Source organism: Xenia sp. Carnegie-2017, unplaced genomic scaffold (genome assembly GCF_021976095.1).
Source record: "Xenia sp. Carnegie-2017 unplaced genomic scaffold, XeniaSp_v1 HiC_scaffold_22, whole genome shotgun sequence".
Classification (NCBI taxonomy): Eukaryota; Metazoa; Cnidaria; class Anthozoa; order Malacalcyonacea; family Xeniidae; genus Xenia; species Xenia sp. Carnegie-2017.
This window is the reverse complement of record NW_025813485.1, coordinates 12,859,251-12,876,538: the sequence shown is the minus strand read 5'-3', so window position 1 is coordinate 12,876,538 and position 17,288 is coordinate 12,859,251. Positions and strand designations below refer to the sequence as shown.

Genomic DNA, 17,288 nt, shown 5'->3' with positions numbered 1-17,288 from the left:
TCGCGTTAGAGAGAGTTACAAAAAAAGAATCTTTTTTGTCAAGATATAGTTATAACAGTGGTTTAAGTTTGAACCGGGATGCTCGTGGTTATTCCAAGAAGGGTTGGGATGATCTGCTCCCCTCAACTCTGACAACTAGACAACATACATATTTTCTTAAGAACGGCTAATATAACAAATTTTTTCATAAACATAAAAATACCAAATAGAGTATTCGATTTACTTCCATGCAGGAACAAAAGCTCACGAATGCTTTTGAGTATAAAATTTCCAGTTCTTCCACTTGCCCAAATGAAAACCTATATTTATTCTCTTAAAAAACCCTTTAGGATGCCCTTTGCAAGCTGATTGCTTGGCTACACTTGGCTATGTCCACCGGAATGAAGTGGCAATATTTAAGTTTCTAGCTACAACCAACTTTGTGTTTTACGATTACAAATAAACTAAAATGAGCAATTCGAGCATGACATACATTAAGGTTAAATTTTCCAAATTATTTTTGGTCTCTGGACGTAATTTTTCCTTTGGCGTCTCTGTGGCAAAAGTTTTATTTATAAATGTTCACTTACCATATTGAGATATGTTTCTTTTTTCTTCACCCCTGATAGTTCTTGTTTTGAAGTACCTTTTGCTTGCAGTATTCGTGTTTGGTGTACATCGACTGTCGATGCATGGTATTAATATAGAGAAAATCCGCCCCCAAAAAAGTTATTTTTGACAACGCTGTTAATACAGGGAAAGTGAGATCATATTACAGTAATGTGCCTTGTTCCTTTAAGGACCGTTACAGCGCTTGAAAATTTGTACCAAACACGAACTTTTGAAAGTTATTAGCATTTTATTGACTTATGAATAAGAATTACTGTCCTGTTATACGTCATAGGTCCGACACTGTGATTTATCTTCCAGATAAGTTAGTTACATCGTTGCAGGCCAGTTCTGCTATTATATTTGCACTGTTTAATCCTTAGGTAGCAGTGAAATAAAGAAGATTACAAATTTAATGTAAATTTTAGAACACATTCAAACTTAGTTTTGAAATGATCTTGTCGTATACGACTTTCTCGTTGTCTGTCAATTATAATATAACGAACACAATCTGTTCGTGTATTCTGCAACTTAGCCCAGTTTTAATGCAAAAATTGGCTTATTGAAAATAGAAAGTGCCCTGAACAGCAGTCCTAAAAGTGCACGAAAGTTTTAAGTAATGGGTGTTCAAGTTTTAGCACTTTGCGTTGTAGAGTGCACTATTTCAAGTCTGTATTTGTCATATCAACAGCCGTAACTGTAATATGATATTTTGAAAGAGATAATCAACAAAATTTTAGCTGCTTTGAAAATAGAAAGCCATGTTTTGAGCATTTTAATTGAATTTTACAAATTCACTAAATCGTAGCGTGTCAGAGCATTACGAATGTCGACCTTTTCGCGTTCATTGCTCGTGGTTATCAGAGATATAATGATGAAACTATTGAGTTCGCGTCATCCATATGCAGAGGCGTAACAAGAACGTCAACTGGGGAGGTGTATATTCATATATTACGTCGTGCCCTACTGATTTATTTTGAAAGTGATATGAATATACACCCCAATTAACGTTCTAGTTACGCCTCTGTCAATATGTTCAACTTCCTCTTTGTAATCGCAGAATAATTGCTTGCCTTAAGTTCAGTTTTATTTGGAATTTAAGCGCAAAATTTTTGCTACTTTTAATCGATACAAATTTTGAGCTTTTCTAATCGTTATGTCACACATAAACGCGGAAATTCAAAGTCCTTTTCATGACATTTGTTTAGTAGACGACGCTAAATATAGCATTTCATGAAGAAAATCGAGTAAAGACCATCGTATATACAGCTATGCAGCTTTTTTTAAGTAATTTTGAATGAGGTTTCTCATCCTTGTTTGACAAACAACAATTACGCAACAAGAAACATTTCCATGTAATGTTTGCCTGAAAAAATCAATCCGGTGTCATGGCTGCGATGGAATTTGAGTTAATATTCTTCAAACAGCGAGTAAGAGATCGAGTGAGCAGCTTTCAGTGAACTTGTCAGCGGGTAATTTAATGCATTGTATTGTCAAAAAAGAAACGCCCCGTAGGACACGGATTAAGTTAATCCTACGGTTGTCAAATCATGTCCCATAGTTTTCTTGATTTCTTTATAAAAAAGTGAACCTTCAATGCTGCTTCCTTTCACTATGCAGAAAAAAAGTTTCTTAGAAAAGTAATCCTAAAAATTGTGTCATATATGAAATACGTGGGATGTACCTTACTAGATATTTAAGTCAGATGAATATTTCGTGGGCCGGCATTTTAGCTAACAAAACGTAGTGATGATTTTTTTTGCTGATTCTGTTATCATGCTACCTATTTGATACGTATGACGTCTGTTACCAAGCTTTCAGCTTTCTCCTCCGCAAAGACATTTGATCTGCATTCTACATCCACACGTCATACATTATTCATACAACAAAATTGCGAAAGACGCTTTTTGTTTTCAACTTTATTTTTTTTAAAAAAATGTTTTTTGTCTTGCTGGTCAAGTTGGTCTTGTTGTACACAAATTCAGGATCTATATACAGCGTCCTTTCGTAATGCTCTCATAAATTTTCTCAATCCTTTATGGAAAAGAAGTGAAAACAGGCCAACTAATTGTCTTAACTCTGAACTGTGTTTTTCACAGACCTGCATTAATATGAACAAAATAAATTTGACGTCATTCTTTTATGATCCAGTTATTACATCACGTATTTCGTATTTTGTGGGTTTTTACGTCACATATTCCGTACTTCATTTTAGGGAAAGTTATTTCACGTGAGTTTTTTTTTGGGAAAATCCAACCAGCAAAAGCATTTTCTAGTTATTGACGTCCTGTAGGTTAATCACTTTGTGTTTGTTTGTTTGATGGTTGGTTTGCTAAGTGATCGTTATTGGTCCTCTTATCATACTTTTGACTTCAAGCATTTAGTGATTGCTTCTCTGAGTCAGACGTAGCAACTAAAGAAATAGGTGTCCTGTTGTATCTTTCCTAATTATCTTTCAATTTTTCATGATATGGCAACAAGCGTCGAAATTTTCTCATAGTTAAACTAATTGGAAACTAACTCCCGTGTAATTAAAACTAAACTTCCACTAGAGACTATGGTGCTTCTACTTCGTGCTCATTTTAGAACGAACATTACATATACGTAAAACCAGTATGACAGTATTGCGTGTAAAGATAACTGTTCTTTTTGCTTAATTGAAAAGTAAATCAAAAGAAATAGCCGTAATAATTTTAAATTTTTATACTAGAAAATATAGACTGTTTACAAAACTACGTCCTTTAGCATTTAATTTGCGTTTTTCAGCGAGAAAATACACGAGATTGTAAAAAAGTAGTCAAATGTAGATAACTGAGGAGAAACGCTTTTTTCATATGAAGTGGATGTCCCGTCACCCTACATCATTAATACATTAACGTCATTGTGGCTTAAATCTTTTGTATATTTGTTCAAATCTACAGTGACGTGTATTTTTGATGTGTTCTACTTCCGCATTAAGAGGGAGTTCAGTACACCAACGCATGCACACACTCACGCTTAGTAACAATTATCCATGTTAAAACTAGATCAGGACAGTTTTACTGAAACGTTTTCGATTTTTACCGCATGATTTTTCATTTTGGGAGTAAGTTTATAGATTCAACATCTATCGTGTTAAATGAAATCCACTGCTTTTAAAAAATTACTCTTTCATACTAACTCATATTCGTAGAACGTTAACCGAGTAAATATTTCACCATCATATTGACCACCACCCACAATCGCACTTGCTTTAATGCTATCCTACCAGTACCTGTTGCCAAACATTTTTCTCTTGCTCATACCATTCTTTCGATGCTCAGGCTATGCAACAACAAAGTGGAAAAATCTTGAATAACCATGAAGCGATCACATTTAGAATAAGAACACAGTTTTGATTTACAATCAAACAGCTTGTTCTATTATATTCACGCGTTGTTTAGAATTTGCATAGTTCAACAATAATTGTACCCAGGAGGCTTCAGGACAATTGGTTGGAAATTAATGCTTGGGATTTAAAGTGAACAGTAGCTGTAACTCGTATGTACTATTGTATTTAATTGCGCTTGCAGCCCTTTGGGGATAAATTATTGCTGAATCATGCAAATTGTAAATGTTACATATCATTCAAAAAAGGTCGCAGTTTTTTACACCTTGTAGGATGCTGAAAAACCAATAAAGTATTTTTCTCATGTATACTCATATAATTAGCTGATCATAGTAAATTGATTGAAAATAGAAAGGCTAAGTTTGAAAAGTTGCATGCACTGTTTGTGGCAGGATAAGTTGCTGCCCTAATGTTGTAAATATATGTTAATGCCTAATGTTGGAGGCATAACAAATTGTTGCATGATACGTTGTTGACAATATGCTGTCAGCATGACATGTTGCGAAACTATGATGATAAAGTGATAACATACAAATATATCTGCATACGGTACTATCATGAAATTGCAGTTAGCAATGACTGCTGCTAGGAGGTGGATAGATGCTGCTTAAAGTTTTCACGATTGCATTAAGTAAACTTTTTTTCCTTTCAGACAAAATTACAACTATGTGACTTTTCACTTGCTTTCCTTTTCCATGCCGAAGATAATCGCTTATTCACTAAAATTCATAAACCTGTGTGATTTGTCGACTATAAATGAACATTCCTTATCACTTTGTCAGCTTCGACTCTGAAAATCAAACCAAATTTTAATTTATGTGTTTGATTGATAGATTGACTGATCACGCTATTTGTTAATTACCGCACATTAGTCAGAGGCTAACAACCTCGGGCAGTTGATAAAAATACATAAAGCTGGTGAACAAAGCAAAGCATCGTTGTTGTCCAACAACTGGATGATATTTTCGATAAGACTTAAACTACAGCAAATGGCAAAAAACGTTTTGAGGTTAGCTAAAATTTAAGCATTAGCGGAAAAAAGATGTGAGATAGGCTGCCAGTTTTATGAAAAATCCCGCCAAGAATGAGAAAAAAACTTTGGTGCATGTTATTTGCACGAATTAAAATAGTGTTAGCAGAAAATTTTGCATGATGAGTCAATGGGCCTGTTCACACTTAGCTCACTTTAAGATCGATCCGAGAAGATCGATCTGAGATCGATCTTGTGAATGACCAAGCTCAATTTTGTGTGCGTTCACACTTATCTGACGCTACACGGAGCCGAGCTAGTTTCCTTGACAACAAAGTGTAGTATTTATATTATTGCAATCCTAATATGGCGGACGAAGTGATCGCAACCATTTTCAATATTACATCTGAATACCACAAAAAGATGCGAATGCGTCGTGTAAGAAGGAAGAAATATTGTTTGAGCTTTGGATGTTTCAAGTACCCATAACCTTTTTCAGAATTTATCGACACTACAACACCCTGCATTCGCTTTCCTATGAAATCTTCCCAAGACTTATTATGTGATTCGAGGTTGATTCTGGATCATCAATATCACAATTTTCTTTATCTCCATCATCATTGCTTTCACAAAGTGACTCTTCACTGCTAATTTGTGTAGCATGAGAAATACTATGAATATCACTGTGTACAGGATCACGAATGAAACCATGCCTTAAGACCAAGAGTGTCAAAAGACAAACAAAATGACACACGTTCACCAATAAAAGGTATAGATGGCCTTACATTTTGTGGAACAAATCGAACCTCGAAATGATTTTTGAAGATAATTGTTCCATGCCATTCTTTCTGTACGTCGTTTACAATTCCTTCCCATCTGATCATTTGTTTCTTGCTCAAACACCCTTCAATGGGTGCACGCTGACCATCGTGTTTGACACCACTTTTCTCAAGTGTTTCTTTCACTAAATCTTCGTGGTGCATTAAACTGTCCAAGGAGTTAATGTGTTTGTTTTGTGGATACAGCCATTCGATAGGAAGTAAAGAGTCTTCTTTCGATTTGACCTCTTTCTATTATTTGTTTCAATCGCTCTTCTGCTTTTCCTTTTGAACATCGTTAGGGTCTTGCATGGCTTTCAAGACATGTACGACGTAGCTATATATAAATCAAAAGTTATAAATCGTAATTTTGTTTTACTGCTGCAACAGGCAATTGAAGTAAGTACAATGAAAATATCATACTCATAGAATTTAGCAGTTGGTGATACGTCACCATTTTTCCCTTTTTACCCAAGTCTTGACATGCTTTTGACTTCTGTCAATTTTGGAACGTGTTTCTGGTATCTACTATACCGCAACCAGAATTCCATTTGCTTGTCTGTCATCGTTTTACTTGTATTTGGATCGAAAATTTCTTTTACTAATCGTTCAATTTCTTCTGGATGTTTCTCTTTATCGATCGTTTCAATCTCGATTCTGTTGTTTAAAACAGAAATTTCCAATGCAATGGCAACCAATGTTCTGAAATCCTCACCGTAAAAGAGTGTTATCAGCTCGCGAATTTTATCACATAATCTCCTGAGATCTTCAATATTTCCAATACAATCAAGAAAGTTTTTCCTCCATTTTTCTTTATGTTCGGGATGAATTACGTTTTTGTCAAAAAGCCATCGACTTCTGTAATTAACTTCATTAAGTATTTTTTATGATTGGAGAGCCTGACGTCTTTATCTTCTTTAAAATCGTCCAGTATTTTTATCAAATAATCAATAAACGTGTGCCCCCGTCCACCAATAGATTTTATTGCTGCTTGCATAATTGTAATACGTACCATTGCATCAGATATAAACCCATGACTATGATGTGATCTTTTTTGCCGAACGAATGCGAAACATTCGCTGCTTTTAATGGCTAGGTCTACAACTACCTCCATATCAAAATCTGGCTCATTCTTAAGAGCTTGCACCTGATGCCTAATTATATCACCGTAGATATGTTGTAGAAGTGAGTCATCTTTCTGGTTTTTAACTGCCTTTTCGATTTCGGGTAAAGCTTTCTCAAAATTGCCACAAATTAACATGTAGAATTTGGCTAAATGCGCAAGTAAATGGGCACCAACTGATGTGTTCTCCGGGAAAATCTCAGTTAATTTAAGCAAGGTTTCAAGTGCAATAGTTTTATGTCCATCATTGTTCATTGCTCGAATTAGAGCTGAAAACTTCTCGCTTTCGAATTCGCTGGTCACAAAGAGTTGTCGCACCACTCGGTCTATAGATTTTGTATTTGCATAGGGATAAAGGACTTTTTCGGCCATTTCTACCGCTTTCGATTTGATGAAATACCAGTTGTATTTTCCTCCAGTCTTCCAGTAAATTTTCTTCCTAATTGCACAAGGATCTCTTCAGCGATTTGAAGAAACGAAATTCTTCGACCTTGCTTTTCATCATCGCTTGGTAGGCTTAGAAGTTCAATTAATTCATGACCTAATATCGAATCAAGATCAACTTTTTCTTCCTCAAGATACTTATAAAGGGCATTGGGAAGAAGCATTGTGTTAGTGAACACATGGATGATTGAAAAAAAAGTTAACACTTCTTCTTTTTCTGCGTTGGCGAATTCTAGCCTTGTTTCCACATATTTCTTCAAGCCCTGGAAGTCTCTTCCAAATGCAGTCAATCCAAAATGAACAAATGTTCGTAAATCTTTATTTTTCTTTGCATCTGCGTTCAATCGTGAAATATTTGCCTTTTTTTCTTTTTTTATGAGTATCAGATTTCGAGTTAATTCATCAACTTCCTCCTCTTCTAGCTCACGATTAAGAACAATGTTTTTGTAAGGGTATGTTCTACAAATGGAGTTCGTTGGGCTTCTAGCTCGTGATTCCTTTTTCCCGAGTTCTTGGGGTTCAATAAACAAAATCAGGACACTCAACTGCCGGTGAAATTCTTCAAGATTACTAACGAATTCACTGAAGTCCTGCAAGTGTGCAATGTCTTCATCAACAAAGAGAATCAGAGGGAGTTTGGTTTCACTACATATGTCTTTTATGTAATTTATCAATCTGTCATCTACATCTATTAACTGAGCACAAGGGTATTTTTCATGATACTTATAAAGAAACTGTAAGCACATGGTTGTTGATCCAGCACCGCGTTCAGCTTTAACGGAGATCATAAAAACATGCGTTGTTTTGTCTTTCATCAAGCTTGCAAAGTGATTTTCTAATTTTTCAAATTTTTTTCTCTTGATGGCGATATCATTTCTTAATCCGAGCAAGGTAATTTTTGATCCAGAATAAAACTTTTGCGACTCTGCATTGACAGAGCTGTTATTTTGGGAGTCTTGACTGGCCATATAAAACATTTTTAGGCACCCGTTAATATTTTTCCGCAAATGCTTTGAAAGAATTCGAGGGCAAATCCGAACTTTACCACGGTATTCTCTTCGATGTGGAACTTGAAACTGGTTTTCTGGTTTATACGGGTCAGGTAATTTTGAAGATAAATATCTAGCAAGAATGTAAGGAGGTGCAACGTGCACACGTTCGTTTGTGATGATATTTCGATACTTCTTTGCTAAGTCTTCGACCAGCTTTTCGGTAATTTGACAAACTCGTCCATCATCACCAGCCGAGTTGCAACATACTATGGTCACAGATGTACTTCGTCCATTGATACTTAACATATCTTCAAGGATAAGTTGCAAAGAATGGACAATTTCATCATGTTTTTCGTCCCACAGCACTACAATATGAAGGTAGTTTGGCTTTATATTTCGAGCCAAGTCTGTTTTCAATAACGTCCTTAGTTGCTCTCGATGAGTCAAATTCCAGCTGCCGTGGTCTGTTTTGGAAAGTGAATTTTGTATTTCATGATAACCTCGTGCAGCTAACCAGCAAATACCCTTGTCTGCATTCAAATCCAGATTTTTGTTTTGATGAGTTTTTATGCTGTGATATCTTTCCATTTGGTGTAAGTTATTGTAAGCACAAAACGAATGACACAAATGTCCAGGTTTTCGAAGATCTTGATCGAAATCGATGGCTAGAACCCATTTTGGAATAACAAGCCCGTAAACATCGTTTTCATGCGAAGAAAATGTAAATGGTGAAGCGATGAGAACATACGAGTTTCCGTTGTGATTAAAACCATCTACATGGTTGAGAAACTTATTTATGTCAAAATGAACATCACCGTTATGTCCCAATTGAAACTTGTTCATCATCTGCTTGTAACTAAGGGTTTGCAATTCTCCATCATCATCCAAAACGTAGGTGTCAATTGGTTTAGTCATATGTATTGGGTAGCGTGATCGCTTAATTATAAATTCAACGATACACAGACATTTCAAAATATCTATTACTTTTTCAACAAGCATATAAGAAAAAGAAAACTCGCTTTTTTTGTCTTCTGTTAAAAACTTCTTAAGAATTTGATGTAAGTCCTTAGGTAGAACTGAGTCCTCCGTCTTGCACCTTGCTATTATACAAAATGTGTTTGGCTGAATTTTGATAACCCGACAAAAAAGTTCTCCCAAATGTTCATTTGTAAATTTTTGCCATTTCTTCCGAATTTTATCTGCTGGACCCTCAATCACAACACATTTTTTGTCGTCTAAGCTGTCTTTTACAAGTAGTTTCTTTTTCACATTTACATCATGAAATACTATTTGGTATTGACTTTCATCAACCTGGGGATAAAAGCTGTTTAACGTCTTTACTGTTTTTCTATTAGATAGCTTCTTTTACTGGTAGGAAGTATGATTCCAACAACATGACCAATTTTGGACTTTTCTTCCTCTTCCACACCAAAGATAACTTTTCCACCTTGAGAATTTAAAAATCCGCATAAATAACTGGACAAATACCTTTCTTCTATTATTTTCAGAGGATCATCTCCAAATATCATCTTGAACTCCAACTCGTGTGTTTCACTCATTCTGCTCTTCTCCAACGTATAAAGAGCATTGTACTTCACTTTCGAGCTTTTATCGATGGCATCGAGAAAATCACATTGTTTCCTAATGTCATCTTCATCTGATGATATCTCTACAATTTTTCGACTACCAAGTGAATCAAGGCGGCAGAATATATCATTGAAATCCGTCATTCGCTTTGTTTCAGCTCCATCACGGACGTAAGCGTGAACATCAGTACCTTTGCCAACGTGAAAAGGGAATCTTCCTTTGGGAACATTAACGACAGTTAAAAATTTATCTGTCTTCACAAGCTCCTGCATGAATATAAAGCATTTCGTGTCTATGAGTTCCAAAGCTTCCTCTTTTGTAGTACATATTGCTGCACCGTCCTCGTCTGGCAATATCTTCCCAATTTTCATCGATAATTTTTCTCTCCAGTTAAAAACTGTTTCTTCCTCTGTTTTCATACCAACCACAGTTCCAATGTTACTCACAGGATTTAGATCTACCCCAATGAATATCTTTCCATGAAAACTGTTTTTAAAAGCAATAACGTACTTCAGAACTTCATTGACATTTGTATTTTCATGAACACTTTGTCGGGGGATTTTTCAATTTGATCACCAATCTTAGAAACATTACACCATTGTGGCAGAGATAGCTGTCGGTTGACGTATAAAATCTTTTTTTTGACAAGTTGAATAAAATGCTCACCAGAATCTACAACAAGTTTGAATCTTAGTGGAACACTTGAAATCTTAAATGCAGCAGTGCAGTCTTCTTTAAGATACTCAACTCGTCCCTTAATCCCAATTTTACTTCCATGTTTTAGTTCATTAAGACAAGAGTTGTCGATCAAGATGTTGTTAGAACGTCTACTTGAAGAATTACAAATGAATTTGTAGCATCATTTGGCTCATTACGAACAAAAATTGTGCGACTGCCTTTCTCTTCAGCAACGTCTATTGCTTTTTCTATAGTTCCTCTTACTGATATTACGGTTCCAATTTCATTATTCCGTCCATAAGCATCCAAAGTAATAAAAGGGCATGTGATATCAAGACGTTCGACGAAGGAAACGACTCCATGGATGCTAAATGGTCGTTTAGAAATACTTCATGAGTCATAGCTATTATTAGCAAGTGGCCATAAAAATTGAAATTGACTTGGGCGAATATATTCTCAAGTAAAACAAACATTTCAGTTGCCAGCGTAAATTGACACGGGTTTCATTATCATGATTTAGTCATCAAGTACGTAGCTATCTTTCTTTTGAATGTTAAGCACTGGATATTTGGTGATTAATAGAATAGAAATTGGAACGACAAGAACTTATTAATTTATTATAGAAATTTATTCGACAAAGAACTTATCAAGTTTCTAAGATTTTTTGCCAACACTGTCCTGCCAAACCACACAAGTATATATTATATGTTTTAAAAGGACAAGACAAATCAGGGGCATTTATCTAACAAAAAGAGTAATAGCATTCACCAAAAATGATATGATGAATTTTTTGCATGTCAACGTGGATTTGGTTTGCATACTAGGCAAAATTTACACGCAAAATTTTCAAAAAAAATCAAGTCGAAATGATCATTTGTTTGACTGACTGCCAAACTCACCAATTTTTATGCGATCTCGTAAAACAAACTAAATCTTCATATGGCATGAGCAGATTTGTCACTTGGCTAATTTACTAAAGTTTTTCCCTAGTTTCAATATATACTAGTTTTGAAGGTTTTACTAAACGTGCATTTAATTGAAAAAAAATCATTGCTCTATCAAAGCACCTGTTGTCATTTGGATTTTCCACCTCTTCAGCTGAAATCTGATTAGCATTTGACAATTCTTGATTCAGACCAGATGGTTTCGTTATCTCTGATGGAACAAATAACAATAGTATGTGAAAGACTGTAATGTCTTACAAAGCAACCAAGAACAAGACAATAGCATTTTAATTGATGCTAGGTGATATAGCATAAACATTCACACCAAATTCTTCCTCAAAGGTCAGTGTAGGAATATTATTGCTACACGAGTGAGAAAATGCAAATTATACATTGCATGCGATAATGTCTGGTGGCAACAAATCTGCAAAGTAGTTTGAACATACTAGTCGAAATTATGTTTCAAAAAATCTTTTCTATTTAGTTGTTCCGTTGTTAATAAATTAATAGTGATAAATTATTGCTCAGCTATTGTCAACCAATCAATACCTGTTTCACATTTTTGATTTTTTTCAAATAAACATTCTTGTCCTGTAGACCACCACTTTCAAACAAAAAATCACCATACTCTGAACGTCTTATCCAATCGTCTTTGGCAAGCTCGTTCAGTATTTTTGGATTCAACGTTGACAATCCAAGTACATCATTTTCGTCTATATCATATTCTTTGCACATAGTAGAAAACCAGTTCAAAACGTCTTCTTTTGTACAAGTTTTAAAAACGTTTCAACTGTAAGTCATCAAATTATTAGAAATCATTAGAAATCTTCAGATTAGATTTTGTATGAAATACTTGTGAGAGGAAATCAGCTACATATACGAATACCTGGTGGAATAGTTGGGGTTGAAGGGGTGCTATTTCTGATATTGACACTCTTTTGTTGCCTTTCTTCTTTTTTTTCTTATTTTTGTTATTCGGCATTCCTTGAAGAAAAAAGAACACTGTGTGGGAAAAGTGTTTCCCTCAAAAAAGCTCAGCTTAAATCAGCTATTTTCAGCGAAATGAAGTGAAGTGAACTTAATATGACTTTTATGAGGCAAACAAAAATAGCACAGCGAGCATTTGTCATTTCTAACAAGTGTAGCAAACCTCCTTTCAACGATGAAATTAAATTTATGGTGGCTCCATGATAAATTTCTTGCTCAAATAAAGTTTCCGCAAGATTGATCTATATAAATTAATAAAATGGTTGCAGGAAATTGATTGAAAACAATAAAGTTCAGATAAAAATTTAAAGCAACGGAACATGTACCTTCTTTGATCCGAACATGATATTGTAAAAGCTCATATCCTCTCCAAGCTCTTTAGTTAGAACCTCCAACAGGTTCATTCCATTAGTGGATAAGTCAATATCAATCGCTTGTGTTTTTGAATTGTTCCTTTTCGTAAAGATCTGGCTTTTATGAACAAGAAGAGACCCGTTTCTCCTTGAAATATACACCAAATATATATTGTTTTTTAATCTAATAGAAAGACGATTCCTTGTATAGTTTAGCAGAAGAGTATAAAAGCAAGAGCAATATAACTGACCTTGTAGCAAACTGTGTGCCATCACTTTGTGGCTATAATACAAAAAACGTAAAGTATCCATATTATATATGCATGGATACGTATAGTCACGAGAAATGTGCAGTTTCATTGTTTTTCTACGTATACATATACAGTTTTACATGGTATATGTTTATGTAGGAAATTATGGAACGTCATCTGCCTTTTCATTATTTTGTAATACAACACTCTTTTGAAGAAAAGTAAAAAAAAAATAGAGCAATATATTACACATATTAATTGATTAATAACAATAGCAATAGAAAAAGCAGTTTGCGAAGTGCTTGTAAACGAGCACATAAGCTGATTGCACAATTTTTACCATGCCTTCTATCATTGCTGCTTATATCATTTTTATTGCATCCATTGATAAATCTTTTCTTTTCTTCTTTTTCAAAATTGGTTTTTGCAAAGTGTAGCAAGTGCTGCAGAAAATCTAAATGTACTGGGATTTCTGAGAGTGGAATGTCAATTTCTTGCTGCGTCAATTGTAAAATAACCAATTTTGAACTTGTCAAAAAACTGCATTTTTGAATAACCCACATTACAGATTTTGAGTTAATTATTTCAACAAATTAAAGGAAATACATTAATTGTTCATTTACTATTTAATTAAAGTATAGATGAAATGAAAGCTAATAGTAAATATGTTACAAATAGTATTGAAAATGATCAGCGTTTCTTCCTAACAAAATATTTCGCTATTTCAACATTTTGAAATGATTATTTGGCGGATTATGTACAGTGTCGCCCGCGTTAATTGCATGGGTGTAAATGTGAAATTGGCATGTAGCTAGATTTTCATTCATATATTTGATTGTTCTCAGTACCGACAGATTTTTTTTGAAAGTGTAAAGGCCCCGGTATAGTCATAGTATCCTCTTACGCATTTAAATCTTTTGTCCAATGAAGCAGAGGAATCGAGAAGATATGAATGAAAAAGATACCACAGCATTTAACTCACGTGTTTTGTGATTATCATTACTCACCATTAGCAAACCATCATCACAATTTTGCATGTTGTGTGCTGCTTTGAGACTGGCCATTAGACACGTAAATTTTTTTAAATCTGTGAAGAATTTTTCTTTGCGAAATCTAAACAAAATTTTGTAGTTCTGCATATGTATATGTAAAACCATTCTATGACAATTAAAATTTTAATTCGGGCTTTTCTTCCTTTTATTTTAGTTCTTTTAAGCCAATAGTTCAATTTTACAACTCAATCATACCATAAAATTTACGCTTAACACGTTTCAAAATTGTAAGATCATCACTTTCATGATTACGTTTGGACGACATTTTCATCTTGTTTCATGAATGTTGCTTTGATGAGCAGCATCGCGCAAGAAAGGGTTATATGTTCCAACTTCATAATATGAATAAAATTAAGTACTTTCAAAATTTTAGAAGTGACAAGCTTTTTGTCAAACAAGAAACACACTTTTACTGTTTTTCAAAATCTAATTAATTACTATAGGTTTTGTATACTCAAACGCTGTACTGCTGTGGTGATATTATCTTGATTTTTCACAAAAGAATTGCAGGATAAGTCATGCCAAGTCTGCATTCGTTTGTCCTTGCTTTTACAAACCTAAAGTGTTTCACTGGAATATGCCTACTTACAATTTATCAACTCTATTTTGGCGTCATAATTTCTTGTTGTAAAATATGACGTAAAGACTAAATTCAGTGTTATACTGGTAGGTAAAATGAAGTTTTCTTGACTTATTCACGGTCAACAGAACTTTGGATGAATTTTGATATCAGGTTTTGAGGAAATTTTCATGTTTATTTGAACTCGTTATTCGGATTAGAAAAAACTTGTCAAATCGGACGATTGACTTCCTAAGATTTTTATTGGTCGGTTTTGTTTCTAGTCATTTTTTTTGAGATGAGCTATCTTCGTTGGATATTAATAAAACAGAGGCGTTTCTTAGTAAAATGAATAAAAACGTGTGAGATTGATTTCAAATAAAATATGTTAAAATAATTTCCTGTGATTTGCCTCACAGAAATTGTTTCGTAAAACTAAACTCGCGAAAACAAGCAAATTCCTTTTATTTCGCTCTTATTTCCTCTTCGTAATCTATATGCTTTACAAATAAGGAATTCAACGAAGCTATATGACAATATGCAACAGAATACGGCTTTGTTTCATCCACAATTACCTCTCAACAAAACGGTCCCCAAGAATGGCGGATTTTAACTCTGAACGCAAAATTCGAAGCGTGTTTCATTTTATTTCATGTTTCTTGGCACTTTCAGTACATACAGCTAACTCCAAACGGTGTTTAATTTATACAAATTCCAGTGTCATCTTAATATATGTAAATGTTTTAAGACACAATCCAACTATTTAAACGAAGAAACGTATGATTTTATTCAACGAATATGTCTTCCTTCTAGTATTTACAGACGGTGATCATCTATGCTTTCTGACGAAACTATTTGCAACGAAAAAGAAACAGCATCCGCATTACATCGCACAACACTGTTTCCAGTCGTATACGTATTCAAATCCGGATTAGAAAACTCACCTTCAAATTTCATTGATTCCAGAATAACTTTGCAACATTTTTATGTGTTTGGTTCACGGAATATAAAAATCACATACCGTTCCCTGAAATTAAACTTGTTCTTCCATCCCGAAAATGTAAAACCTTAGCTGGCTTAGCAATTAGCAGATGACCTTGCTATATTCTGTTTTACTTGATACTCTTATAATATTCAGATAAGACTGTATTCATAAAACGTTTGTCTCCAAAACAAATTAATAATTAATTTTAAAATAAATGCACGTGACAATAAATAAAGTCCCGTTGACCCGTTGAGACTGACGATTAAGTTATGCAGCCAGTATTTCTATTTTTTGAAATGGTGCAATGTCGAGTGATTGCAGTTCGGCAATATTGGCTTTGACCACTGGCGTTTTGGGCTTTGATTCAGCGCTTTGAGTTCTCTGACCAATACCTTTGACCAGTGCCTTAGACACGGATTATCGAACTATAGTTATGCCATTGAGTTCTATAATAACTGGAGCGGCTATCTTTACTGGGGCGAGGTCGCCAAAAAAATGGCGGCCAACGGACGTATTTCCGCTGAAATGATCGCTTTGCAGAAAAATAATATTCTCGACCTCCCCCTGGTGTCTATAGTAAATTATAAAGAATTTTCAAAACAAACACGATATCACAGAATATGGATATCGTTAGTTCCATATTCTGTGACGATTCTTTTTGGCATTTCTTTTATAATGCCAACACTTCAATCGTTCAATTGTTGGATGTCGTAGTTTCCACAAAAGGTACATATCGCTTCCCACAGGTGAGGTAGTTGTTTGTTTTGTTAGTCCGTCAACGATTGAAAAGCAATTATACATGCACTTGAAAAGCCATAAAATACATATTAACGATCGTATTTTTTAAGACTGACTTGAACGCCAAATATACTGATGTTTTCCTGTTTTTGTTTATAAAATTCTGTATACTTTTCTGTCATTTGTTAATGCATGAAGTCGTAAATTTACCCATCTATTTGCAAAATAGTTTCCTAAAGCAAAAAGACCCTGCACATTTTGCTCTGTGAAAAGTATCAAGAAGAAATGATCAGCCCCAACAGTACCCATGATTTGGAGCAGAGCTTGTCATGTTGTATTTGCTGACAACATGCAGGAAGACCAAGAAGTAAAGATGACTGGAAGATGTTATTGATCAGGCAGAGTCTTAAAAATGATAATGCTGTAAAGATAATTGATTTATTGTCTGCCTTATCCAGAGTTATTTAATTTGATCATGGTCAAATTCTATGGATGGAGACAATGGATTCACTAATGATGCCTTGAATGCTTTGAAGTTGAAGTTCATGAACCAAAAGATGGCAAGAAGGTTGTGTGTTTTGATGCTTAATTAAATGTCAATTCACAACATATAAAATGGAAAGGCCATAAAGTTTGTGTCTATGTAAACATTTGTACTGAGATTGATGATGACTTGATGCAGATGTGAAGCATTAAACTGAATAAGCCATTGGGTTTTATATAACATAATGTTTAAATCATGGCATATCTTTATCAAAATATTTTAGTTGAGTGTTGTTTAAATGTTACTAATATCTAATGCACTATACTGAAGCATTAAAGATTCAGTGATGAAACCTTTAAATTTACTGT

The 17,288-nt window shown here is 34.4% G+C and overlaps 1 pseudogene; it reads right to left on the bottom strand.

Annotated features, from left to right (window-relative positions):
• Positions 1-5,275: 5,275 nt before the first annotated feature.
• Positions 5,276-15,877, bottom strand: LOC124445147 (annotated as a pseudogene).
• Positions 15,878-17,288: the final 1,411 nt, after the last annotated feature.